Source organism: Leucopleurus acutus (genome assembly GCF_964270905.1).
Source record: "Leucopleurus acutus genome assembly, chromosome: 18".
NCBI classification, from domain to species: Eukaryota; Metazoa; Chordata; class Mammalia; order Artiodactyla; family Delphinidae; genus Leucopleurus; species Leucopleurus acutus.
The window spans coordinates 66,404,495-66,431,189 of NC_139160.1; positions in this window are offsets into that span (position 1 = coordinate 66,404,495).

Consider the following 26,695-nt stretch of genomic DNA (forward strand, 5'->3'; position numbering starts at 1 on the left):
CCTTGAGGGGCTACTAGTTTAATTATGTTTCACTCCACAATAATTACATAATATTAAAGAAAGTAATGAGTTACTTTTCAGCTGTTGGAAAATAAAAAAGGCTGTTGAAGTGAGATGAGGGATTTATGCATCATGATTAAAGATGCTTTGGTCTTTGAGAATATTTTATATGTAAATTTAATCTCCCTTAAACACATGTTTGTTATGTTGCATCCCATTTTTAATGCTATCAGGATCCTAATGGTTCTCAAAAAATATAATCATTTCACCGCAGGAGGGAGGAGATATGGGGATGTGTGTGTATGTATAGCTGATTCACTTTGTAAGATGGCAGAAACTAGCACACCATTGTAAAGCAATTATACTCCAATAAAGATGTTAAATAAATAAATAAATAAATATAATCACTTCAGGACCCCAGTTCAAACTCTTTATGAAATAATGATTTTTAAAAATCTGTCAGAATTGATAGCCTCTACATCCTGGAAATATAAATTAGAAAATTTTGCTTGATGATAAGGCCAGGGAGAAATTTTTCTCGTGTTATTGATAGATGTCCCAATCTGTCTTCAGATCAAGCAGATAAGTTTCCAGTTTATTCATAGAACACATTTCACACCTCCTCTGTGTCATAAGTTTAATTTTCTTCTTACAACATGTTGTATCAAAATGCATCACTGAAATTGGTTCTGTTATAAACTGTTATAAACTATTTAAAAATAACAAAATTCACCACCACTGGTGGCACAGTGGTTAAGAATCCGCCTGCCAGTGTAGGCGACACGGGTTCGATCCCTGGCGCGGGAAGATCCCACATGCCGCGGAGCAACTAAGCCCGCGAGCCACAACTACCGAGCCCACGTGCCACAACTACTGAGCCCATGAGCCACAACTACTGAGCCTGTGCTGTAGAGCCCACAAGCCACAGCTACTGAAGCCCATGTGCCTAGAGCCCGTACTCTCCCCAACTAAGAGAAGCCACCGCAAGGAGAAGCCTGCACACGGCAACGAAGGGTAGCCCCCCCTCACCACAACCAGAGAAAGCCCGTGAGCAGAAACGAAGCAAGGAAGACCCAAGGCAGCCAAAAAAAAAAAAAAATCTCAAATCAGATTAGTACTAGGCACTATTCATACCAAAAGATGTGATGAAAGATTTCCATTTATTGTTGCAATTACTTTGTAGGAAAATAAATTACTATCATACTATTTTTCAGTATTAATGTCACTTACTTGTGAAAGATTTGGATCACTCCTCCCTTTAAAAGCTCACTATGATCTTGCAAAATGTATTTGGTCCATAATCCATTTGAGTTTTATAATTCAATTACCTATCAGTATTCTTAGTTTTATGACACCAATTATTTCAATGCGTTTCAGGATACATGTTGGCTAAAGTGTTAAAAAAATTTTTCATTTGAAAACGTAAGTTATTATCATTTCAAATGTGCCCCCTAGATTCTTTCCAGAACATCCAATTCTGTGTATATAGAGATGGCAATTCTGATCCATCGTCAGCAGGAAATGCACTGAATTGTTCTGCTCACTGTGAAGAAGGGTCTGTAATTAGGCGTTTTTGCTCTCTCAAAATCTTATTTTTGCTAGAGAAGTTCAGGGAGCGTAGCTTTCTCTCGGCAATGCTATCTGAACCGTATGGTAACTAAATTTGTAACTGAGGTCACATTAGCACCATGTTAATAACCTGAGTTATCAAACCAAAACGCTTTCTATTTCGGTCACTCCTCTCAGGTACCATCAACAGACACCCAATTAAACTGGCTCAGTCAAAGCAGAGACCCAATGGGCTCTTGGCACAACTATCAAGTCCAGGAGGCTAAGTCCATGACTGGCTTCAGACATAACTGAGTTCAGTGGCTCAACACAGAACATCAGCGCAGGTGCCTCATACTCTGTGCCCCAGAACTGATTTTCTCTGGTTTCATTCAGAGGCAGGATTTGTCCACAGTATGGTCCAAGCCGCGGGAGGCTTACCTCCACCAGTTAGCCACCCAGGTAGAAAGAGAGTGGCTCTTCCCAAATCCCTAGGCAGGACCTTCATAGGTGCATCTTTCAACCAATTACAGCGGCTGTGGGATGGATAGGACAATCTTACCAGCCAGGACAGGTGACACGCCCACCCCATGGCTTCAGCACATGGGGGTCAGTCCCTCTTGAACATATGAATTGAGAACAAAAGAAGGGTCTTTTCCCCCCAAAGGAAGATATGCGTGTCCGCCCGGAGAAAGAGGAGTGGGCAGAGCAGCCTGGAGCAATAGCTCTGCCGAGGAAGGTCCCACGTCCCTCAGTGACCCCTAAGCTGGTACCAAAGGAAACATGGCAAAGTTCTCCCAACAGCAGAAAGCGCACTTGGCTCTGTGTAAGGACGAGGGTCCTCACTCCAGCTCTGCCATTAATTACAGAAACAACTGAGAAAGTGGCAGACTCTTCTAGGCCCGTTTCCTCGCCATTTTATAAAATCCCCTGAACTAGGCACCAGCCATAAGAGGCTTCAACAGTGATGCCCCCCCCTGAAATGCCCTCAGCCTAAGCTTTTCCAGACTTAATACACTCAGAGTATACTCATTTAGCCCCCTACAAACCCATCTGGACGGTCCTCAGACCCTTCAAGGTCAACATATGTCCCCCCAATGCCCCACACACACACACAACAAAGAGCCCACACCTCTTCCTCCTCTAGAGCTCTGTACCCCGTGGGCCACCCCTCCCAAGCCAGGAGCCAGAAATTCTCTGAAATAACCATCAGATGTCAGGCTACACAGATACATGCCCCCTTCTCTCTGAAAGGCTCTTGGGTTTACTTGGACCCAGGGATTCTCACCTTGGAGTCCATGGATGGTGTCCAGAAGACCCACAGACCTCCTGAAATGATGTAATGAAATTGTGGGTGTGTGCACACATATGTTTGTATCGGACATTTTTCTAAGGATAGAATCTTAGTTTTCATCAGAAAAGGATGCCCGTCCCCATTCCCCCTTAAAAAAAAGGTTAAAAATCATGGTTTTAGCCCAGCACTGGGATGTCCCAACTTTCCCATCACATCCCTGATGAGTCCCAGTCAGTTGCCCCTTGTGGTGGTTTTTAAACATGGTCTCAAATTCTTGGATATTTCTCCCGAGGAGAGGGGGTTCCATGGCTCGTCCCCTAGAACCTGGGTCGGCCTGGGACTGTCTAGGTCAACAGAGGACAGTAAAAGTGACACTGGGTAACTCAGGGAGCCAGGCAGCTTCCCCTTGTCACAAGAACATCACTTCTGGGAGCCCTGAGCTACCCGTATGAACTCTCATTACCTGAAACCATCGGACTAGAGAGGTCACGGTAGACGCTCTGGTCCACAGCCCCGCTGTGCCCAGCCTTCCCAGCCATGCCTGCCTAGGCACCAGACATGTGAGCAAGGCCGCCTTAGACCCCCAAGACCTCTCCATTTAGCAGCCGATTATTACGGGAGACTTTGCCAGTTCCACGTGGAGCAGAAGAATCACGTTTATGAACCGGGTCCCAATGCCTGACTCACAGAGTCGTGAGATGTAATAAAGTGGTGGTTGGTAAAGCCATTACGGTTCATTGTGGCTTGTTGTCTAGCAATAGAATGACCAGCACAACCCCCCAAATCTTTCTCAGTTCAAATACCCAAGCCTACCTGGAAAAGATCAACGTATGAGGGGAACCTTGTTGGGCTGAAGCTTTCGAGATGATCTGTAGCAGTAAGTGCGGAACCAAAGGCAGCCTCTCCTCTGAGGACGCAGGTGAAAGCCGGCAAGTTTCTGCAAGACAGTTAAGGCCAGTTCGAGGCTCCTTAGAACACAGCTCTCTCTGGGGGATAATCATATCCAGAAAGAAAAGGGAATGTGGTCCAAGACGCAAATCAGCAGAAGATTGAAATCAATAGAGTGGCTTAGTTTCTGGATCTCTAATTAATAATTGTAATGAATTATCTTAACTGAGCATGGGGATAGGCAGAATAATGGCCCCAGTATGTCCACAACCTAATCCCTAGAACCTATGACGCTGTTAGGTAACGTGGCAAGGAGGCATTAAAGTTGCAGATGGAAGTAAGGTTGCTAATCGGATGACTTTAAACTAGATGATCCTAAATGACCCAAGTGCCCGATGTAATCCACATAAAAGTAGAAGAGGGAGGCAGAAGAGGGTCAGAGGGATGCCCGTTGCTGGCTCTAGGCTGGAGGAAGTTGGCCATGAACAGGGAACGCAGGGGACCTCTGGGAGCTGAAAGAGGCAAGGAGAAGATGCACTCCTAGAGTTTCCAGAAAGGAGTATAGCCCTGCCAACATTTTGATGTGAGCCCACCAAGACCTCTGCCCGACTTCTAACCTATCTAACAGTAAGGTAATAAATTGGTGTTGCTTCAAGCCACTATGTGTGTGATCATTTGTTACAGCAGCAATGAAAGACTAATACAAGCACCTACTACATTCCAGTTACCATGCTATGTGCAAACAGCACATTACGTCATTGAGTCCACGCAAGGTGGTATTACTATCGCCACATTTTGGGACCAAACCAAGGTTCAGAGAAGACACACAGTGTAACAAAAGTCATTAAGTTGGTGGTAAACTGCAGGGACAGGATTTGAACACAGGTCTGTCTGACGACAAATGCAGGAAGCCTATGACAGCTCTCTTTTATTTTTTACTTCCTGTTATGGATTTATTTGACATTAGAACTGAAACGTTAAGTCTACCCGTACGTAAAAGATTTCTTCATGCCTATCTGACTCTACTGACATGATTTCTGAAGGCTTTTCCCATCCTTAAAACAAAAGATCCTAAAACATGCTTTAGTATCCAAGTGATTTCTCCAAGGCAGAAACCTCCAACTTGGAACTTGGCTAGAGATGGGCAGGACAGCCGGGACGGAATTTAGCTCTAAAACTAAAGGCCAGAAAGGTGCACTCCACAATACCTCTCCCCACTACTCAGCTTTGTACCATTAAAGCTTTCAAATATACATGAAAAGGAAAGAAGAGTACAATAAGCATCCTTATATACCTATCACCTAGATTCAAGGGTCAACATTTTCCTGTGTGATATGTGTGTTTCACCTCTAAAGATGCCGGCATACACCTCCTAAAAATAAAAATACTATCCTTCATAACCGCAATACCATGAAAAATCAATCATAATTCCTTCACATCCTTTAATATCCAGTCCATATTCACATTTCCTCAGTTGTCCCAAAAGATAACTTTTATACCCAATTCTTTGAACCACGCGCCAATCAACTTTTACACATTGCACTTCTCGGCTCTGCCTTTTTAGTCCCTTTTAATCTAGGTTAATCTTGTATTTTTTTTTTTAATGACATGGAAGTCTTGAAGAGACCAAGTGTTTTGGGGTTGAATTGTGTTCCCCCCCAAATTCACATGTTGAAATCCTAACCCCAGTACCTCAGAATGGGCTGTTATTTGGAAATAGGTCACTGTAGATGTAATTAGTTAAGATGAGGTCACCATACTGGAGTAGGGTGAGTCCTTAATTCAGTATGACTGGTGTCCTTATAAAAAGGAGAAATTTGGACTCGGGGAGAATGCCACGTAAAGATGAAGGAGAGACTGGAATAATGCTGCTACCAGCCAAGGGATGCCAAAGGTTGCCAGCAAGTCACCAGATACTAGGGGAGAGGTGTGAAGAGTCTTTCTCATAGCTCTCAGGAAGCACCAACCCTGCAAACACCTTGATCTTGAACGTCTAGCCTCCAGAACTGGGAGACAATAAACTTCTGTGGTTTTAAGCCACCAGATTTGCAGTACTTTGTTATGGCAGCCCCATATTGCTGTCTTGTAGAATATTCCACATTCTAGATTTGGAAGTATTTTCCTCATGACGTCACTTCACTTGTTCCTCTATCCCCTGTGTCTCCTATAACTTAACTTAAGCTACATCTTAAGTCTTGATTGGCTTCAAAGATTTCTGTTGAGACTATTTCATGGGTGATTCTATGTGACTCATACTGTCTCATCTCAAAGGGACATGAAGTCAGGTGGTCCCTCTGTGATTATGTTAAATTGGATCACATGGTGAAGGTAGGACACTATGTCTTTGATGACTTAAATATGGCTTGGCCACTTCCTGAACCCAGCTGGAGGTGGCGAGAGGAATGGTGGTATGGGCTGCAGCAAGTGTGTTGTCATCAGGACTCCAGACTATCTTTCTTGTTCCTCTAGGAACCCCTCCCCCATGACACCTGTTTCTGGTGGGAATTTCCATGACAGCCCCTCACTCCCCACCACTACATGGCGGGGGTATCTGGATACCTTAATCCCAGCAATTGGTCCCAAGATGGGCATGTGAACTGTCTTAGCTCAAGGTCCCTAGAAATCAGAGCTTGAGGCGAAACTTTTACGTGCAAGCATTGTTGAGAAGTGTAAGTGCAAGGTCCCAAGAGGAGGGGAAAAAAAAGAAAAGGGAAGCAAGACTGCAAAGGAAGGAAAGAACAAATAAGGTGGTACGTTACTGAGCCGGCCACACACCAAAACTCTGGTTGTCACAGAGGACACATCCAGAAAGAAACAGTGTGGATTCTCTGAGTCTCAGAACAGTCTGTCAGCAAAGAGGAAGGGAGAATAACCCATCCACCAACTCCTTCCAATCTGCTATTTCTCACTGGGCACATTTCATCCCATGGGACATTAAACCCTCACACCTTGGGCTATGTCACCTCTAGGGAGCCACTGGGAATCCAGAATGAACTGGTGACACTTCCTAACAGCCTGGGTGTTGTCTGTGGTAGGTCAGGCCAGGCTGGGCAAGCCAACGCATGTGCAAAGGTGCCCAAAAGCCCTGAAGCTTTTTGTGGTTCAGCCATGATGGGAAAATCCCAGAGGTAATAGGCAAAAGGCATGAGTGTGAGAAATAATCAGAGAGGTGCCATCTGCTCTTTCCATGAGTGACAACAGGGCACCCCTGGCCCAGTGCTCTACAAGAATATGGCCCTCCCCAGTGAAAATGGAAACATCTTCTTGAGAGCCTAGAAGAATGTGGTTAGTGCTGGAGGAACTACCTGGAGTAATGAGCATCAATGAATATTCAGTGCTTCACATACTGTCTGACTCAGACTTGAATACTTGAATAAAGGATGACTACATGAATAGATGGATGGAGGGATGGATAGGGGGATGGATGGGGGGATGGATGGCGGGATGGATGGGGGGATGGATGGAGGGATGGATGGAGGGATGGATGGAGGGATGGATGGGGGGATGGATGGAGGGATGGATGGGGATGGATGGGGGATGGATGGAGGGATGGATGGGGGATGGATGGGGGGATGGATGGGGATGGATGGGGGGATGGATGGGGGGATGGATGGGGGGATGGATGGGGGATGGATGGAGGGATGGATGGGGGGATGGATGGGGGGATGGATGGGGGGATGGATGGGGGATGGATGGAGGGATGGATGGAGGGATGGATGGAGGGATGGATGGGGGGATGGATGGGGGATGGATGGGGGATGGATGGGGGATGGATGGGGGATGGATGGGGGATGGATGGGGGGATGGATGGGGGATGGATGGGGGATGGATGGGGGATGGATGGGGGATGGATGGGGGGATGGATGGAAGGACAGTGGGCATTCAGAGCCTGCTAACGTGCTGGAAAGTTGGTACAGAGGGATATAATAGTCATATTTGATATTTAATAGTAATATAATCCTATGGAGAAAAATATCAGCTTATTCAACTTACATATGATATGTATTTGCAAATCCCAGGAAGAGAACCTCATACTGCTTTACAAAAAGTGCTTCTGCCCTTCAGGGTGTGACATCCAGCAGTGCCCCGGGGGAGAAGTGATGAGACAGATGTTGGCCACCAGTCCGTTACAAGGGCTCTTGGCTCATTACTTTCTACCTCCTTCAGGGTCCCCTTCAGCTGCGTGGCCTTAGCCCACCTCCCTTTCCACCTCATTTCACTCCCCCTTCTCCCCAGCCCTTCACAATGTTGCAGTTCTCTCTTCCATCAGAGCACAATTTAGGAGGGTGCCTGGTCCATAAGGAAGGCCTGATAGATGCTTGTCAATACTCGTCAATGGCATCCCACCACTCTTAGAACACCTTTATCCCCTCTAATCTTTAACACCCCCCGCTGCCCCAAATGTCAAAATAACAGTGCGCGGTGTTATATTTTTGTGTGTAATCCAAAAGAAATGTAGCCTACTTGCCACTGATTTGAGACCTAGCTTAGTCCTGTGACCCACTGCAAGTTGAAAAACAAAAAGCCATGATGAGAAAATAGCAATATTTCCTAAAAACACCTAGTAGGCTCCATCTCCGTGAACTCCCTGATCGTCCTCTCTCCCCAAAAATCAAACATCAGCAGAGCGTTCTGAACTGGCTCCTGGGCACCACGCCCCCTGCTTCTCTGGCCTTTCCTCTTCTCTTGCTCACTTCCCGCCATCTCATGTGCAATTAAATCCCAACTTCCCAAGTAAATTACAGGTTTCCCAGATCTTCTCTGCACTTCCTTCCCCTGATCAGCACAATCAAGGCATGGGAAACAGCAGGCAGGGGAAAGTCTCAGAGTCACTGTATTTAGGTATCAGTCACATGTGATTTGTTGCAATTGTTTTTCACCAAAGTGCATTGATTTTACTTGGGGAATGCCAGGACAATCTCAGAGCCCATCTGTGCACTGTAGGTGATGTGTGTGAATGTATCACTAGGTGGTGATAGAGCATCGCTACCACCCCTTCACTAGCGGAGCTCAAGGAAAAGAAATGAATTCACGCTCCGGGAAATCATTACCCACTTTCCTTCCACATCACAAGTTACTGAACCTTCTGTCACGTGGCAGAGCAAGCCAGGCAACAGGCCTCTAAGGTCTGTTCAAGTTAATGATTTATTGATTTTTTTGGCTGGCGTTTCACTTCATCCTTGGTTTGATTTAACTGAGCTTCCAATTTTTAAAAAAATTGGTCAGTCTTGCTAGAATTCTAAACGAAGAAAAATAAACCTCCTTGTTTATAACCTTCTACCGTGGGTCCAGTAGTTCTGTGGATTCTAACAGGGGGACTAGCTCATAGGGGCTGTTTAGTCCAGATGAGAAGAAAGCAGTAATGCTAACCAGGAAGGGGCCAGCAGGTGAGCAGCTGACTCACAGGTGAAGTAATTCCAGCCTGTGACCCCAGGCTGGGTCCCTAAATCTCGACATCTGTTTGCACAAGTCGTATGTCACAAGGGAGGCCAGCTGAGAGTCGCAGCCACCCACTCCAGCTATCAGAGAGACTGGGAGGGTATCAGCACCTCAATTTCATATGCAAATGACAGCCACAGCTACTCCATCAAAAAAAGGTTTGTTGGGTTTCCTGGAAGGTCCAGATCCTTGGAGTCTCCTGCTAAAGATTATGAAGCAACCAGCTTATTTCAAAATCAATCTGATTTATACCATAACAGCAGATTAAAGAAAAAATTTTGTAATACAATATGATGCTTACATGTATCAAGATGTCTTGAGGGAAATTTAACTTGCATTGATTTTTTTTGTTTAGTTCTGTCATAGCATGTTCTAGAAGTCACGTGTGTCAACCTTAGGAGGGGAACTCACCAGCAGGACTCTAAAATAAGGGGAGGGGAGATTGCCCTGGAGTTCTCAAAAGCGGCAGACCTCAGAGCCTCTGTGTTCTGAGGGTGAGGTATGTGGCTGTCCAGGCAGCAGGATGAGACCAGGCAAGTGTTCCCCAGGTGCCTCTTGCCTCTTGCAATGGCAGCCCCAGGAATTGAAATAGCTGAGCAGTAAAAGCTGTGTCCCTGCGAGCCCAGGAAAGGCAGGGACGGGGCCTCCCTGGACCAGCATCATACCGCATCCCTCTGTCAGGCGGTGCAGGACCAGGTGTCCTGCCCTTGTGGAGGTGAGGGAAATACAGTTCAAAGAAGCAAGTGGAGGCTGAAATCTAGCCCAGGTTTCACCTGCTAGGCCAAGCGTCCACAGGACTGGGTCTGCCCAGTGGGGACATACTTTCTAGATTGTAGAAAGTCTCTGGAGGACCAGGAGGTGGCTCTGAGAGTGACAATGAGCTAGGAGGAGCAAGGGCAACAGAAAACTGATTAAACTTTGGCTTTGCCTTCAACCACCTAAGCCCCACCCTAGGACTCTATAACCCTCGAGTTCTTGAAGAATTCAGGGCGGGGCTGTGCGGGGAGACCCAGGAAGGAGATACTGACCTCTCTCCTAGTCAGGAACATATGCTCTTGGGTTAGTGTTCATTCTTCAAAGAGATGAGACCATGTTTGCACCCCCAGTTTGTAAAGTAACCTGTCAGTAACACTCAGAATAATACTCCAACAGGCAAAGCAGATACTGGCGCCAAACTGAGGTTTAAAGAGATTAACTGCTACACAGATACTAAATAGAAAGATTGGAAGTACCCTGGTCCTTTCCCCAACACTCCAACCTGACAGATTTGGGGGCAATGGTCTTCCTTTAATAATTAATTCATATTGCCTCAGAGATGAGCTGTGGGATATTACAGTTGATTGTACCATAAAATTTACCACTAAAAATAAATTTTGCAAATGAATTTCCAGCTTGCCTAGCTGAGACCTTGGACAAATGCCTTGAAACAAAATCTGCACAGGGAGGGGCTTCACTTAGGGCTCTTACCACTGCAGAATTTCCATAATCAGAACAAAAAGAAGCATTGAGTATATAGCAGAAGTTAACAGCTTCACAGTAACCCTGCCAGGTATTATTATCCCGATTGTACAGATAAGAAAACCGAGATCTAGAGGGATGAGGCCTCTCATGGACTGCTTTGCTCCGTTCGTGAGTGGGGAGCCAGGAGGCAGGAACATAGGGTTGCAAAGCCCACACTTGTTGAGACTCCACACTGCCTGCATCGGTCATGCCCACAAGATACTGCTCCCTGGGCTCCCTGCCAGGGTTTCACACTGTGATTCCATCCAACTACTTTGGGAAGAGCTATCCATCATTCACACTTTAGTGAGAATTTGTTCAAACACGGTCATTCTAAGAATGTGGTGTTTGTTGGAGAATTGAGAATGCAGATCATATGGAAAGGTATATTATTTACAGGTAAATCTGGAGAGAGGACAGGGGCTGCCATGGAACAAGGGAATTCAGGCACCCAGAAGGTTCTGAAAGGCAGCTCAAAGTAACAGTTGCAAACCAGTGGCCTGTAGGCCATATGTGACCTACAGATGTGTTTTTGGTTAACACAGTACATTTTTATAACTGAATGAATGGCCAGCATTTTTAGATGTTTTCTTTTTTAAAAAATCCAAACTTCCAGTCCAGACTATGTGTTTCCACTGAGCTGGAGCTGAGAAGCCATGTCCCCCTGGATCTTTACTTCTCTTCAGTCATCATTCCATCTCATTTTATTAATTCACGTTACCTGCCCCATCACCCTCTCCCCACAGGCATTGAGAACCTTGTCCTAGAGGCATTTAACTGGGAGGGGGAAGGGGAGTGGATCCAGCAAGTAAAATAGGGAAGGTCAGAAAGGACAACTTCCCATAATTTAGAATTTTGAAAATGAGACTAGTCAGCCTCTGTGCCATTAAGGACCTGCCTCAGTCCTGAGTAGGGCTCAAGCTACGCAAAAAGACAGTTTCAATGTGATACTGAGACAAATCTTCTGAGTACTGATAATTAGCCCCAGGACCACTGCACACACTTTACCTGCTCATATTTCGTCTGCCTCTCTGATAATCCCAGTAACAATCCTTGCTTAATTCCCAGATTCCCTTCTACCCCATTTCTCCAACAAAATTCACTGAAGTCCCGGTCTTGGGACTCATTCTTGGATTCCAATGTCCAATTCTTTTGTCATGGACTCAGATGACCCAGTGGTGTAAGTCACAGTGCTGGCTGCATCATTTCTTAAGTTTCCCTGAATTATGAATAGTTTACTTGACAAAGGTTGTTGTCTGTCTTAATACTGGACTCTGAGTGGCGGGAAAAACCTCCCCTGAGAATTCAGAACCATATATATATGGTTATATATATATATATATATATATCCTTTATAAATCCAGAAACCTCCAAGCCAGAAAATTAATATGAAAGCTAGCAACAACCTTATGATACTTCTGAGACTCCAGGCAGAAGCATACATGAAACCATTCTGAAATTCTGAAGAGCAAATCTTCAAGGACACTGCACAACAGTCCCAAATATTGAAAAAAAAAAAAAACCCTGAACAATCAGCTCAGCTCTCAACTCAAGATTGTAAAATTGATAAGGAAAAAAATGCACCAAGAACAAAAGTCAGCATACACAAAAAATATCAAGATTAGATCCTGTAAATTTTCATTTAAAAGAATCATTTGAGTTTAAATAAATATGTTTAAGATTAAATAAAAACATAGAAGAAAAACTAAACACTCTGAAAAAAGAACAAGCCTGTTTTTAAAAGGGCCAAATAGAGCTTTCAAATTATGAAAATGCTGCCATTGAAATACAGAATTCAGCTGGTGGGTTAGGCAGCAAATTGGATGTAGCTGAGTAGAGACTTAGTAAACATGAAGAAATATCTGAGGAATTTATACTACATGAAGTACAGAGAATCAAAGAGATGGAAAATACAAAAGAGATAAGATAGGATGGGAGAGAAAGTCCAATATTTCTAATAAAACTCTATATAGAATTCATACAATGAAATATACTGCAACAAGAATGTATAAATTACAATTATATAGTACAAAGTTCCAGTTATAAGATACCTAAGTACTAGGGATGTAACACACAACATGATCAATATAATGAACACCGCTGTATGTTACATATGAAAGTTGTTGAGAGTAAATCCTAAGAGTCTCATCACAAGGAAAAACTATCTTTTTCTTTTATTTTGTATCTATTTGAGATGATGGATGTTCACTTATTGTGGTCATCATTTCATGAATTTTTTTAAAGATTTTTTTTTTTTGTGATGTGGACCATTTTTAAAGTCTTTATTGAATTTTGTTACAGTATTGTTTCTGTTTTATGTTTTGGTATTTTGGCCGCGAGGCACGTGGGATCTTAGCTCCCCAACAGGGATCGAACACTCACCCCCTGCATTGGAAGGTGAAGTCTTAACCACCGGACCTCCAGGGAAGTCCCATCATTTCATTTTACGTGAGTCAAATCATTATACTGTACACCCTAAACTTACACAGTGCTGTATGTCAATTATACCTCCATAAAACCGGAAGAAAAAAATTTAGAAATTTTTTAAGTCAAGAAGTTAAAAAATTACAACTAAATATATCAATAGGGATTAATTTCGTTAAAATTAATGTTGAGTGAAAGAGAAACAGACGTGTATCTACCATATGGTTCCATTTTTGTAGAGCTCAAAAACAGGATAATTTAAGTGAGCCCAATATAATCATAAGAGAGCTGAAAAGTGGAAGGGGGAGGCAGAACAAAGAGTCTGTTAGAGGAACATGCGACTGTGAAAGAAAGACACAGAGAAATGCAATGTTGGTTTTGAAGATGGAGGAAGGGGGCCACGGGCCAAGGAATGTAGGTGGCCTTTAGAAGCCAGAAAAGGCAGGAAAATAGATTCACCCCCAGAGCCTCCAAAAAGGGGCACAGTCCTGTAACACTTGGATTTTAGCTCCGGGAGACCCATGTCAGACTTCCAATATACAGAAGTGTGAGATAATAAGTTGTGTTGTTTTAAACCACTAAATTTGTAGTAATTCGTTGCAGCAGCAATAAAAATCTAATACAACTACGTTACTCTAAAGTTAAATATATTTTATATCCAACTGAATTATTAAGGATAAACTGGTTAACACCTAACATTAACTCCAAAGTTATAACAATTCTGAACTTGTACGTCCTTGAATAACATTGCCTTAAGATATGTAAGGCAAAAACAGGAATTACTAGGAGGCATTGAAAACTTAAACCTCTCAATAACTGACAGGTTAAGCAAAGAGTAGTTAAGAAACAGAAAATCTAAACACACAAGTCCAGCTTTAACAGTGCAAGCAGAACCCACTGAACTTTATCTACTCTGCTTTAGTCTTAAACAAAAGAAAATTATAAGATTATGCTTAGAGTAATCCAGAGAAGTATCGTGATACAAAAGCAACATTTTAAGAAAAATTGGAAGATGCCACGTAGTATTTGTGAAGCTTCAAAACATGAAATCTCATTGTTCCTTTTCTATAGTTTATAGATAATGCTATCATAAAAATTCTGAAATACTCACCACGATATTAAAGGAAGTATCAATGTCGAAAGATCATGTGATTGAAGTAAGGGTCTAAATTGGAACGACTGAAAAATTGTGAGTTCAGCTCAAATTAATGGGTCACTATGGCTATGATGAATTCTTGTTCCTTTTGGCTCCTAGGTCTCAAGTTACCTCACCACGAGACCTAAAAATAGCACAGAAAATACTGAAGAATGCCGTCGGGTTCTAACACAGGTATGTTTCATACTTTCTAGGGAAGCAAAAAATGTTCAACAGACAACAAAAACTTGGCCTTGCTTAGAGTTGGGTAGAAACCACAAGGAAATTAATCAAATTGAAAATGCCTGGTGAATGACCATTGAAAATCGATGGGCCTGGTTCTACAGCACAGCCAGGTGAGTTAAATGCATTCCCTACACAAGTGGAGTCATCACTCCAAAGTGGAGTGTCCACTTGGAAGTAATTTTCTTAGCTCTGGCTGACTGCTTGGCTTCATGAAAGGGGCAAATTACCCCAAGGAGGTGAGCAGTTGATCTCAAAGTAATTTCTATATTCAGACTTCTTCTTACTAGAATTAACTCAAATGACGCAAGGGTGCCCTCTAGCTCAGCAAGGCCCAGTGCATTTGGGAGAGCTGCCTTGTGAAATCACAAATGGGGAACACAGGGGCCACTAGGTCACCCAGAGAAAGCTTGCCTTACCCTCCCTCCCCCTAACCCAACCTGAAGTTCTCTGACCCAAACTGATAACCCAACCAAATAACAAGAGCCAACCGAATGTGCAGGAGTTGAACTGAATGACATTTGAAACACAGACTGGGCTGTAATTTAGTCTTCCTTTATCACAAAACAATAAATGAAAAGACAGTTCATTGTAATGGCTATCTTCCCCTCCACACAGACCTGTCCTTCAAGTCACCTGTTAGGGAAGTTGGCACACCTAGAGCCAGTCCCCAACATTTACATGGGGTCCCTAATCTGAAAGTCTTGGAGGTCCCTGGTGATAATGTGAGAGATGTGTCCCTAGTCTGCCTTCACATCTACATTGGCTGCAGGATGAGGGAAGTCCCTACAGTGTGTAACGTTGAGAAATGAAGGGTAATGGGGAATAAATAGCACAGGGATTGCCACGCTGAGATAGCAGCTTTGCAAATCTCTGAACCAAGAGAAAATTTGATCGGATTAGAGAATGATTAGCTCCACAGGGTTAGAAGGCACAATAAAATGGAGAAATCGGCAATGTTGACAAGCTACAAGGCTAAAGAAGGAAGCAGAAGCTGCATCTTATTTTAAGGCAATGGTTCTTGCACTAATTTAGCTGCATCAGAATCACCTGGAAGGCTTGTTAAACCCGGAGGACCAACGCCCACTCCCAGAATTCCTGGTTTCCTGCATCTGGGGCGGGGCATGAGAACTGCGTTTCTAACGAGGTGAGGCTGACGTTCTTGGTCCAGGGAACCATGCTTTGAAAAATCACTGCTCTGAAATGTTTCTGCATTATCCCGAATGCCTTGGAAATGAAAAGAAACAGAAGGCTTCTGGAGGTATGTCATAGCTGACTTAGCCTTCGCGTAGCGCCTGCAGAGGGCAACGCCATGGCTGGGAGTCAGGAGGGTCTGCAGGACCTTGAGGAGAGTGAAGGCATTTTGAAACAGTTGTGGTAACAAAGAAGAGGCAGACCTGTCCAGGAATTCGGGTGGATGGCTGAGCAACTTTTAAAGTGTGGTTGTGGTGGGAGCTGATAGATTTGTAGTCGCAAAACTTTATCCGTTGTCTGACTTTCCCCAGCATGAGTAGGAAGTGCACGTGTAACAGGAGCGGATCCCTGTTAGATCCAGGATTAGAGTTTTCCTGAGAGTCAAATAAAGAAAAGGTTGGGGGGGGGGGCAAAAAGAGCGAAAATGTTGGACAGAGGTGTGATATTGAAATTTATAAGAAATATAGATTTGGTTATTCAGGTGAGCCAAGTATATTTCTTGTTTGTGTTTGGTCTTTATTTATGGTTCCTGGCCCACAGCTGCCCAAACCTTTGGAATTTCCTGAGTGAAAAGAGCATCTCTTACTCTAATGTTTGGTCTCTAGTCCTCAGTTCCTGAAAATGCTTCAGAGCCAGAAGGGGAAATGGGTGTATTGTTATTTGTGACGAGCCCGTTCCACCACAACTTGGGTTTAGGTTAAGGAGGTGACTTTTGTTTTGTTTTGTTTATTCTCTATTTTTTAATTGAAGTATAGTTGATTTACAGTGTTGTGCTAATATCTACTGTACGACAAAGTGACTCAGTTATACACATATATACATTCTTTTTTTATATTCTTTTCCATTATGGTTTATACCAGGAGATCAGATATAGTTCCCTGTGCTATGCAGTAGGACCCTGTTGTTTATCCATTCTAAATGTAATAGTTTGCATCTACTAACCCCAAACTCCCAGTCCATCCCTCTCCCCCCACCCTTGGCAACCACAGCTCTGATCTCTATGTCTGTGAATCTGCTTCTGTTTCATAGATTCTTTTGTGCCACATTTTAGATTCCACATACAAGTGATATCACATGGTATTTGTCTTTCTCTTTCTGACTTACTTCACTTAGTATGATAATCTCAGGTTGCATCCATGTTGCTGCACATGGCATTATTTCATTCTTTTTTATGGCTGAGTAGTATTCCATTGTACATATGTACCACATCTTCTTTATCCATTCCTCTGTCAATGGACGTTTAGGTTGTTTCCATGTCTTGGCTATTGTGAATAGTGCTGCTATGAACATAGGGGTGCATGTATCTTTTTGAGGTGGCTTTTGGAAAGCAGCAAGGGAACCAACAATGAACAGAAGGGTGGGCCTCCTGATCTCTGGGGAGGGGAGAGGGGCTGGAGGTTGAATCAATCACCAACAGTCAATGATTTAATCAATTGTGCCTGTGTAACAAAGCCTGCGTAAAAACCCAAAAGGAGGGGGTTTGAGAGCTTCCAGGTTGGCAAACCAGAATGCTTCCATGTGACACCGCACTGGGCCCCAAAGTCCATGAAAGAAAGTTTATGTCTGCATACCTCAGTCAACCACGACTGAGTAAATAGCTTTTTAAAAGACGGACAGGACAAAAATAAACTGAAGGAGTCAACCAACAATATGGGAGGGGTGGCGACCATGGAGAAGGGATGAAATTGGCAGACGAGATGAGAACGTATTCTGGGAAAGCTCAGTGAAGTTGACTGGAGCAGACACGTTAGTTACCTGTGGTGAGGGAATGCCCAAGATGCTCAGGGACATGTGGCTTCTTCGTGAGCTGACTGCTGCACACTAAACCATCAGTAAGTAAATAGCCCTCACCTCATCACAAAGCTTGCTCATCCACAGTGTCTAACTAAATCAAAGAAGTTACAAGACACCAGCCACACATAACCTATTCCAAGTGCACACGGGTCAAGGGATACTCACCACTAATTCCCCCAAACCACAGCGAACGAAGAGTACTAGGCAACAGTTGTTATCCACCACATTGATGAGAACGTTCTATGAGAAGCGGGTCAAAGGTGGAACCTTTGGGAGTCATGCGGAATTTAGCACAAATGTCACCAGGAATCCAAAAGCTCTCTGCAGCTGTTCAACTTTCACAGACGTGAATACTCTTGGATATTTCTGGGCCAGAATTAGTACCCGTGTTCCGAGATCTCCCTTATGTTTTTTGGCTAACATTCTTCCTGCCCTTTCTGAGAAAGTGGCTGACCTGAGAGGTTGGGATAAAAGTTCCAAAGAGCTTCACGCTCGGCTATTTCCCTAAATAGCTGTGGTCTGTCTTTAGACTTGCAAAGAGCTACACAGCAACAGTAGATCACAGTTGACCCTAACAAAGGAAATTACTGGACTAGGCTACGCCTGTCCCCTTAACTCCAGAACCCCAATAGATGACCTTAGCATTTCTGAATCAAGAATTGTCCTCGGACTAGAGTGATGAAAAAAGCATGGTGGAAAGAGGACCGAAGTGGGATTGGAGGACTTGGTTTCTTATCATTGTCCCTAACCTATTGACCTTGGGCAAGTTAACTAAGCTCTCTGAGCTTTCGTTCTTGCTATCTTTAAAAACAGGGACAGGGGTGTCTTAGGTGGTGTCTACTGGCTCCTCTGGCTTGGCTTCCCTCTCCACCCTGCTCCAACCTGCTTTGTGCCCTGGGAGGCTGACTTGGAGGAATGACATCAGGGTCTCTTTTGCCCTCTAGCTTCTGGTTGGGGTCTGCCAAAGGGTGCCCCCCGGAAGACGTTAGAAGGAGGAGAGAGAGTGAGACTGGGTATTTACACCCCTGCTCTTTTCCTGCAGGGTCTCCTGGGAGTGGTGCGGTCCCTCTCCTGAAGGTCCCTGCTCTCTCAAGGCAACCCCCCTACACAGTCATCTCCCAGCTTCTAGTAATTGCTCACCCTGCTCGACCCTCAGGTCTACTGGTGGTTAACAACTCCACTGTCACTAGCCTTGGGGTAGTACACCATCCCACATGGCTCCCCGCCCTGCCTATGCTTTTGTAAATGCTTTAATAAGTTTAAAGCGGCCTAGAAGCACCCTCATTTGGGAGTGCCAACTGTTTCCCACTGGCACTGTGACTAATACAATGAGCTAGATTAGAGGTGTACTGAATACCATGGGGTACTTGCGAGATTTAATTTGCATTTTGATTTGACTTGTGTGGATATTCACTAAATCTGATAGAAGACCGACGCCTCCCTCCATAGCCCCAATTATGAGTTTTGGATTTTTCCAAATTGCTTTACTATTCTCTTCGATCGATGCTAACATAAGTCAATAGAATACATTTCAACTTAAAAAGATATCTTATTAGCAAAATGTCACTCAATTTGTTTTACATGTCAGTGTGTCATATAAAATTTTATTCAAGAAGGAAAACAGGCTTTACTGCTTTCAAATGTTTGGTAACCACCGGTAGGTGGCTTTTGGGTTCCTTCCAAGATTCTAAGACTCTAAATATTACACTTTCAGGAGTTGAGCAATACCTAACCTCTCTCAACCATGCTGCTGGGCAATGAAACAGGGTGACAGCCACTAGAGGCAAAGTATAGGGAAAACTCTGCAGACCATTTCCACCCCTGACCAGGGTGACAGCCATTGGAGGCAGGACACCAAGCAAAGGTCGCAGGATGCAGTAGTGCCCCTCCCACTCCCCGATCCCCCCAGCTCAAACAGCTCATTCTTTTCCTCATCAAGATCTCTCTTAGTAATAATATAATGATGTTCATACCTACCTACCATTTCTTTTGTTGTTGTTATACAGCAGGTTCTTATTAGTTATCTATTTTATACATATTAGTGTATATATGTCAATCCCAATCTCCCAATTCATCCCACCACCACCACCACCCACCCCACTTTCCCCCCTTGGTGTCCATATGCTTGTTCTCTACATCTGTGTCTCTATTTCTGCCTTGCAAACCGGTTCATCTGTACCATTTTTCTAGATTCCACATATATGCATTAATATACGATATTTGTTTTTCTCTTTCTGACTTCATGCTGTATGACAGTCTCTAGATCCATCCACATCTCTACAAATGACCCAATTTTGTTCCTTTTTATGGCTGAGTAATATTCCATTGTATATATATGTACCATATCTTCTTTATCCATTCGTCTGTTGATGGGCGTTTAGGTTGCTTCCATGACTTGGCTATTGTAAATAGTGCTGCAGTGAACATTGTGGTGTATGTGTGTTTTTTTTGTTTTTGTTTTTGTTTTTGCGGTACGCGGGCCTCTCACTGTTGTGGCCCCTCCCATTGCGGAGCACAGGCTCCGGACACGCAGGCTCAGCAGCCATGGCTCACGGGCCCAGCCACTCCGCAACATGTGGGATCTTCCCAGACCTGGGCACGATCCTGTGTCCCCTGCATCGGCAGGCGGACTCTCAACCACTGCGCCACCAGGGAAGCCCGCACGTGTGTTTTTGAATTATGGTTTTCTCTGGGTATATGCCCAGTAGTGGAATCGCTGGGTCATATGGTAATTCTATTTTTAGTTTTTTAAGGAAACTCCATACTGTTCTCCATAGTGGCTGTATCAATTGACATTCCCACCAACAGTGCAAGAGGGTTCCCTTTTCTCCACACCCTCTCCAGCATTTGTTGTTTGTAGATTTTCTGATGATGCCCATTCTAACCAGTGTGAGGAGATACCTCATTGTAGTTTTGATTTGCATTTCTCTAATAATTAGTGATGTTGAGCAGCTTTTCATGTGCTTCTTGACCATCTGTATGTCTTCTTTGAAGAAATGTCTATTTAGGTCTTTGCCCATTTTTTGTTTGGGTTTTTTTAATATTGAGCTGCATGAGCTGTTTATATATTTTGGAGATTAATCCTTTGTCTGTTGATTCATTTGCAAATATTTTCTCCCATTCTGAGGGTTGTCTTTTTATCTTGTTTATAGTTTCCCTTGCTGTGCCAAAGCTTTTAAGTTTCATTAGTTCCCATTTGTTTATTTTGTTTTCATTTCCATTACTCTAGGAGATGGATCAAAAAAGATCTTGCTGTGATTTATGTCAAGGAGTGTTCTTCCTGTGTTTTCCTCTAAGAGTTTTATAGTGTCTGGTCTTACATTTAGGTCTTTAATCCATTTTTTTTTTTTTTTTTTTTGGTGGTACACAGGCCTCTCACTGTTGTGGCCTCTCCCGTTGCAGAGCACAGGCTCTGGATGCGCAGGCTCAGTGGCCATGGCTCACGGGCCCAGCCACTCAGCGGCATGTGGGATCTTCCTGGACCGGGGCACGAACCCATGTTCCCTGCATCGGCAGGTGGACTCTCAACCACTGCGCCACCAGGGAAGCCCCTTTAATCCATTTTTGTTTATTTTTGTGTATGGTGTTAGGGAGTGTTCTAGTTTCATTCTTTTACATGTAGCTCTCCACTTTTCTCAGCACCACTTATTGAAGAAACTGTCTTTTCTCCATTTTATATCCTTGCCTCTTTTGTCATAGATTAGTTGACCATGTGTGCATAGGTTTACCTCTGGGCTTTCTATCCTGTTCCTTTGATCTATATTTCTGTTTTTGTGTCAGTACCATATTGTCTTGATTACTGTACCTTTGTAGTATAGTCTGAAGTCAGAGAGTCTGATTCCTACTGCTCTGTTTTCTTCCCTCATGACTGTTTTGGCTCTTCAGGATATTTTGTGTTGCCATACAAATTTTAAGATTTTTTTATTCTAGTTCTGTTAAAAATGCCATTGGTAATTTAATAGGGATTGCACTGAATCTGTAGATTGCTTTGGGTAGTATAGTCATATTCACAATATTGATTCTCCCAATCCAAGAACATGGTATATATATCTCTGCATCTTTGTGTCATCTTTGATTTCTTTCATCAGTGTCTTATAGTTTTCTGAGAACAGGTCTTTTACCTCCTTAGGTAGGTTTATTCCTAGGTATTTTATTCTTTTTGTTGCAATGGTGAATGGGATTGTTTCCTTAATTTCTCTTTCTGATCCTTCATTGATAGTGTATAGAAATGCAAGAGATTTTTGTGCATCAATTTTGTATCTTGCAACTTTACCAAATTCATTGATTAGCTCTAGTAGTTTTCTGGTGGCATCTTTAGGATTCTCTATGTATAGTATCATGTCATCTGCAAAGAGTAACAGTTTTACTTCTTCTGTTCTGATTTGTATTCCTTTTATTTCTTTTTCTTCTCTGATTGCCGTGGCTAGGACTTCCAAAACTGTGTTGAATAATAGTGGTGAGAGTGGACATCCTTGTCTTCTTCCTGATCTTAGAGGAAATGCTTCCAGTTTTTCACTGTTGAGAATGATGTTTGCTGTAGGTTTGTCATATATGGCCTTTATGATGTTGATGTAGGTTCCCTCTATGCCCACTTTCTGGAGAGTTTTTATTATAAATCGGTGTTGAATTTTGTCAAAAGCTTTTTCTGCATTTATTGAGATGATCATATGGTTTTTATTCTTCAGTTTATTAATATGGTATATCACATTGATTTGTATATATTGAAGAATCCTTGCATCCCTGTGATAAATCCCACTCGATCATGGTGTTTGATCTTTTAATGTGTTGTTGGATTCTGTTTGCTAGTATTTTGTTCAGGATTTTTGCATCTATGTTCATCAGTGATATTGGTCTGTAATATTCATTTTTTTTAATTTTTTTGAATTTTTGAATTTTATTTATTTTTTTATACAGCAGGTTCTTATTAGTTATCTATTTTATACATATTAGTGTATATATATCAATCTCAATCTCCCAATTCATCCCACCACCACCACCACCCCTGCAACTTCCCCCCTGTAATTTTCTTTTTTTGTGATCTCTCTTAGTAATGAAATAATGATGCTCATAACTACCTACCATTTCTTGATAACCTACTATGTGCCAGGCACTGTGCTTAGAGCTTTGTATTTGTAATTGGTAACTGACATCACAGTAGTATACCAAACTGGAATGCTGTCAGCCCAGTTACCCTGCCCAGCAGGAAGTCTAGTCCTCCTCCCCCACCCCCACCCACCAGCAAAGTGCTCCCCCTACCTGATCTCCACTTCCCGAGGGGCAGGGGGCTTCCAGGCAGTCCCGCTGGCTCCGTCTCCTCAGGCTAAAACTCAGTCAAAAGAACTTCACCCCAAACTAGACAGTGCTCCCTTTTAAGTTATTCCTCTAAGCTGCTTTTTCTAAGATCCAACTCTGCCCTCAGGAGGGCTGGGTAGGGGCAGGTAGAAAGCAGGTTGGCTTCCTCCAGAACCAAGAGACACCTGGGCTCTGCGCTCTTCACCAATTCAAGGCTGCGGGCAGCTCTCACCACCCCCCAGGCCACACATCTTTCCACCTTATTGGTAATTTTATTTCAGCGTCTTCATCACTCTGTCCCTTCCAGAAGAGTGTTCTGAACTTCAGTTATTGGGGACAAGAGGTTAAGGTCTTAGTCCCTTCTCTCTTAGAACGTCCGGTGCTCTGTATGCAAGTTGCTGAGGATTCATCTAGCACTCTGCTTTTCAAAAAGGGTATGGGGTGGGGACTTCCCTGGTGGTGCAGTGGTTAAGAATCCACCTGCCAATGCAGGGGACGTGGGTTGGAGCCCTGGTCCCTGAAGATCCCACATGCCTCGGAGCAACTAAGCCCATGTGCCACAACTACTGAGTCTGCACTCTAGAGCCCACAAGCCACAACTACTGAGCCCACGTGCCACAAATACTGAAGCCCACACACCTAGAGCCTGTGCTCCGCAACAAGAGAAGCCACTGCAATGAGAAGCCAGCACACCACAACGAAGAGTAGCCCCCACTTGCTGCAACTAAAGAAAACCCACGCACAGCAACAAAGACCCAACGCAGCCAAAAATTAATTAATTAATTAATGTTTTTAAAAAAAGGATATGGGATGGGAGACTGGTGAAGGGATTTCCCCCCACCCCCATAGTGATTCAAATATTCTCCAAAGTGATATTTGCCATCTCTACCAAAAGCAGGCCAACGTTTTAGGACCCAAATCACCAAGCACTGCCAACTGTGCACATCCTGTTTACTCAGCACCATTGTTCCCATGTTATAGCTGCAATATAAGGGTATCCTGGGTCCTATACCCAGAAAAAGGTTTAGCTTCATTGTCCTCTTTCAGGGCGGAAGAAAATGCTAACAATTACTCCTCTTTCTAATATCTATTATGACCAAAGATCTCTCGAATAAATCCTACTGCTCTGACTTTAAAGTAATCTTGTATTGTCAGGATACCAGTTTTTAAAATAGAGCAGTTGGGGACCCAGGGGTAATTTTTAGAATCACAGTGAATTACAGAGCAAACAGAGCCTGAAAGTCAGAGTAAGGCACGTGTCTCTGATGAATGAGTTAGCAAAAAAAATTTGTTCTACTTCAACTCAAACCCCCGAAGTCAGACTCTGCTGTTTTTATTTTATTTTATTTTTAGATTTTTTAAAAATAAATTTATTTCTTTTTTTTATTTTGCTACACGTAGGCTTTCTCTAGTTGCAGCGAGTGGAGGCAACTCTTTGTTGTGGAGCACAAGCTCTAAGAGCGCAGGCTTCAGTAGCATTGGCATGTGGACTCAGTAGTTGTGGCTCGCGGGCTGTAGAGCGCAGGCTCCATAGCTGTGGCCCACGGGCTTAGCTGCTCCGCAGCATGTGGGATCTTCCTGGACCAGGGCTTGAACCCATGTCCCCTGCATTGGCAGACAGATTCTTAACCACTGCACCCAGGGAAGTCCCTCTGCTGTTTTTAGAATCTGTGAAAGTTCTGCTAAGTTCAACTAAAATTCAACAACGTAAAGAGGAGACGTTCCATTATCATTGCAATATGGGAGGAAGAGCTCCAGCTTTGGAGGCAAGGAAGCTGACTTCAGTCCCAGCTCTACCTTGAGTGGGCGCTTTATTTAACTTATCTGCGGCTCAGAATCCTCATCTATAAAAGAGAGACGGTAGTACCAACTTTGTTGTGACGAGTCAAAGAGATAACATATGCCCAGCCCCAGATGGGTCCTGCCACATTGGAGACACTAAATCAATATTCAATATTCAAATGAATAATGGAATAAAGCACCGGGTATTCATGCATAGACTACTCAATAAGGGTCAGTTTCCTCCTCTAAGTTGAAGCATGGGTGTGATTGAGGTCATCCAGGGGGATAATAAAGAGTGAAAAGAGAAGGGCCAAGAATGGGCAGCAGGTACAGAGATGGGCAGACCAGGCGCCCATAGCAGACGCCCGTGGGAACTGCCAAGAGGTGGGGCTCTGGTGAGAGGGAAATGGGGAAGCCGAGGGGAAGAGACATCAATATAGAGATGTCCGCTGTCTGGTGCTGAAGGTTAGAATGGAAATATGTCCGGGTGATTAGAAGATCAGGAGGCCTTTGGGTTCCAGGATCAAGGTTCCAGCAGAAACAGATGGCAACTCCAAAGAGTTTAATAGAGACTATTCAGAAGGCTGGGCGCAGACTTACAGGCAAGTGACCAATGTCAGGTACCTGGGACTGAAAACAGCAGGAAGCCAATACCATCCCTGGGTTTACAGGAGAAAGGGGATCAGGGTCTCCAGGGCCCTGTGGACACAGACTGGAGGAGGGGCCATCCACGTGGGGTCTCGGGAGAGCAGGTAGCCAGTACCAAGCCCATCCCTTCAGCCGTGGCCAGATGGGCAGGAACCAGTGCACTGACTCTCCCCTGTCCTTCCACCCTGTTCCTCCCCCCACCCTCCCCTGTCCCCCCCCATCTCCCGCCTCCTTCCATCCCTCCCTTAATCTTCCCCTCCCTCCCCTCCCCCCACCCCGCTGTCTTCCCCTGGAAGCCAGAAGTCAAGGGAATTCAGGTGATGCCATCTTCAGAGGTCACCTTCTGGCCGTAAGGACGGAGAGTGGGCCGATGGCAACGGGGACTAGATAGCACCAGTGAGACGGCAGTTTTACCAGGGTGGGGTTGGGACTGGTGGGGAGAAGGTACGACAGGTCCTCTACTCACAGCCACTCTGGAAACAACCTGAATCTCTATATATACCTGGAAAACAAAACAACACAATGCCACTTCCTGTAAGCCAGTCTACTGTTCAGAATTAAGACAGTGTCTCCCCAGCTGGGCTGAGCTGGGTTTGACTGCCTGCTGTCACCGTGAGCTGCAGAGCAAGTGCTTTTTGAGACTAAATAGAAACACCTCAGCGGCTCTGTCGGATGGCAATGAGCCACTGCACTATTTCTCTTAAAAACTGTAATTCCCAAATCTGAAAACAATTTGAGAAAGAACTAAAAAAAGGACCATGTCCGCTCCGCTTCTCTCTCTGCGTCATCGCTGTGCAGGGATGGGAGCTATTTCAGCTCCTCCTGCGAGGACAGATGTGCCCTGACCCACCTTCCCTCCCAGACTGCCCTGAGCTATCTTTGAAACTGGGTCTGCGCTGGGGCCCACGTGGCCTCAAAACCTTGGAGCGAGCCAAGAGGGTACTAAGGGCTAGGGTGGCAGGCAGCGGTGGCTTTTGCTTTTCAGGACGGCGTACTGTCCACCCCACTGGCACGCGCACTGGCACATTTCGCACCGCGGTCTGCACCCTCCGAACATGAAAGCAGGAGTGTATCACCCCAACTGGAGGGAAGCCAGACCTCCTGGGTGGAACTGGAGCTGCAGCTCCTCTTTGCACCTGAGTGCCCCCAGGCCACGGAGCACAGCCTCACAGTCGGAAATCTCAGTTTCCCGGGAGGACTTGCAGCTCATGGAGACGCTGGTCAGTGCATTAACTCTTAATAGCCTCTGTCCGGCTCGCATCAGCAATTCTGACAACCTCTGGCTTGGTCCATTTTCCTCCAGGCCTTGTTAAAACATCCTTTGCTAGCAATTTCCCAGAACTTCTAACATGAAGTGTGACAGGGTCAGGGGCTATGGGGGTCTAAGACACCCTCCCTCTCTTCAGGGGGTTCTATCAGTTAACATGTGGATTGAAACATATGGAATTGCTGTTATTCTTAGGTCAAAAATGGTTGGATGTCAGCATTCAAGTAATTCAACCTAAATCACAGAC